Genomic DNA, 2,500 nt, shown 5'->3' on the forward strand with positions numbered 1-2,500 from the left:
AGAGAGAGAGAATGATTATTACCTATTATAATCAATTTCCCATTAATGATACGTTTTTTTTTCTTTATTCGTTAATTTACAGGCAGGTTCAGGGAGAGAGAGAGAGAGAGAGAGAGAGAGAGAGATTATTATTACCTATTATAATCAATTTTCCGTTAATGATACGTTTTTTTTTTTTTTCTTTATTCGTTGATTTACAGGCAGGGTTCACTTGAGAGAGAGAGAGAGAGAGAGAGAGAGAGAGAGAGAGAGAGAGAGAGAGAGAGATTATTATCTATCATAATCATTTACTGAGAAGGAAGCTTCAAAATGTTACAACAAAATAATAAAAAAAATCCTGTATTATTATAAGTACTACACGGAAGGTAAGAATGATTGATAAAACAAATATATGCAATTGTGTGTGTTTAACGGTTGGTTTGGAAGGAGTTAATATTGAGCATGGCTAGTTCATATCCAGATGGTGGACCAGTCGTTAGATTCACCGGCAGCGTTTCATATGTTCGTTTGCGCTCAAATTGTTTTTCCTTATCGGCAGGTTGGGGGGAAGGGGACGAGAACGAAGCAGGGTCAATAGCTCAGAATGACAGCTATACCAGTTTAACTCCAGACATCACGCCCGCTACATCTCACCTCTCCAGTCACCACGCCACTACGCCACCACCGACCCCTCGAGTCTACGCAGCCCGGTGTCCGTCTGTGTCTTGTCGTCGGGCGTGACGTGCAGCAAAGGCGGTAACAGCAACGGGAAGTTTTATCTACGTGATGGAGGTTTTTCGTGCGGCGAGGTGACGTGCCGCTGCTGTGAGATTAGCGGACCACCCCACCCCACTCTACAGCCACAGCACACAGCCACAGCACAGCGGAGAGGTTGGTGGTGTGTATGTAAATGAATAGTGTCGGTGTTGTGTGTGCGTTGACTTGCTGTGGTGATAGGAAGTTGTTAGTCAGTAAATTGAGGGTGGTTAGGAATGTTGACTGATAAAGGATAACAGGATATGTGTAGGATGTGCACTGTGTCTATTGGAAGGTTAACTATACGGTGTCTGTCTGCGTGACTATGTAGGATGTATTAGGAACTAACGGTACGTATGAGTGTTAAATTTACTTGGTTTAGTTGTCAATTAGGGGCGATGGTTCAGAATAGATTTTGGGTAATGACCGTGGCAATGAAGTGTTTTTGTGGTCATTGTAGTTGTGTAGGAAGAATTACGTTTAACCTCTTTCAGTACTGTGACGCATTTTCACCTTGAGGTGTGTGTACGATTAGATAATTCTATTGTTACAAAGCATGTATGGATGTCACAAGGTTAATGGCCTGTCTTCACTATTTTAATTCCTCGCGCTTGTATGAAATCACCAAATAGTGACAGAAGGAATATATGAAAACGCATCTTGGTGCTGAAGGGATTAAACGTGTCGCGTAACTATAGAACTCTAAGTTATATTTGAGGCTATAATGTTTCAGGTTAGTCATTGTGGTTCCCTCGTTATAGAATAGGTACCAGAATCGGCGAAAAGAATGAGTGGACAGGATTTCTTCACGTAACGAGGCTGGTGTTTCAAGGTACGTGCATTAGAGGCACGTGTTAGTATAACGGTAAGTGGGGATATAACCATAAAATTAGTTCTTGAAAGTGGTAGGCAGGCCTAAATCGTTAAGAGGTTCACGAGTGACGGTGGGGGTTTTTGTGAGTTTGTGAAGCTGTATAAAATCATCAAATAGTAACCAGAATGAGTACGGGAATGTGTAATGGTACTGAAAGGGTTAATCCCCACGTAAGTTTCTGAATCTGTATAAAATTGCCAAGTAGTAAGCATATAGCATGAATATCGTAATGTCACGGTACTGAAAGGGTTAGCTATCCATTGCCTCGTTTCAGGCAGCACTAGTTAGCCTCCTAGAGAGAGAGAGAGAGAGAGAGAGAGAGAGAGAGAGAGAGAGAGAGAGAGAGAGAGAGAGAGAGACTAAGAAGGAAGCTATCATCATTTACTAAGAAGGAAGCTTCAAAATATAATAAAAAAAAAAAAAAATCCCGTATTATTATAAGTACTACATGTATTATTATAAGTACTACACGGAAGGTAAGAATGATTGATAAAACAAATATATGCAGTTGTGTGTTTAACGGTTGGTTTGGAAGGAGTTAATATTGAGTGTGGCTAGTTTATATCCAGATGGTGGACCAGTGGTTAGATTCACCGGCAGCGTTTCATATGTTCGTTTGCCCTCAAATTGTTTTTCCCTTATCGGCAGGTTGGGGATGGGGGAGAACGAGAACGAAGCAAGGTCATTAGCTCAATGGCAGCTAGATCAGTATAACTCCAGACATCACGCCACCACCGACCCCTCGAGTGTACGAGTGATTGGGAGGAATGAAAGTGAGCGTGAATGGAGGCAAGAGGAGGCAGAGTGGAAACTGAATGCAGTGTGATAAGAGACAGAAGGGATGAATAAGTGGAGTGTGTGACCGAGTTAGGGCACTATGAAGACGTGTAA

The 2,500-nt window shown here is 41.8% G+C and overlaps 1 long non-coding RNA gene across 4 annotated transcripts in view; it reads left to right on the forward strand.

Annotated features, from left to right (window-relative positions):
• LOC123502401 overlaps positions 1-2,500 on the forward strand; it is a 33,193-nt gene that overhangs the window by 29,751 nt on the left and 942 nt on the right. For all 4 annotated transcript variants that reach the window (XR_006674015.1, XR_006674016.1, XR_006674017.1 and 1 more), the window contains 2 exons: positions 539-870; positions 2,258-2,500. The exon at positions 2,258-2,500 is cut by the window's right edge and continues 439 nt beyond it. This is a non-coding gene — a long non-coding RNA (uncharacterized LOC123502401). The remainder of the gene's footprint in view (positions 1-538; positions 871-2,257) is intronic.

Source organism: Portunus trituberculatus, chromosome 11, assembly GCF_017591435.1.
Source record: "Portunus trituberculatus isolate SZX2019 chromosome 11, ASM1759143v1, whole genome shotgun sequence".
NCBI classification, from domain to species: domain Eukaryota; kingdom Metazoa; phylum Arthropoda; class Malacostraca; order Decapoda; family Portunidae; genus Portunus; species Portunus trituberculatus.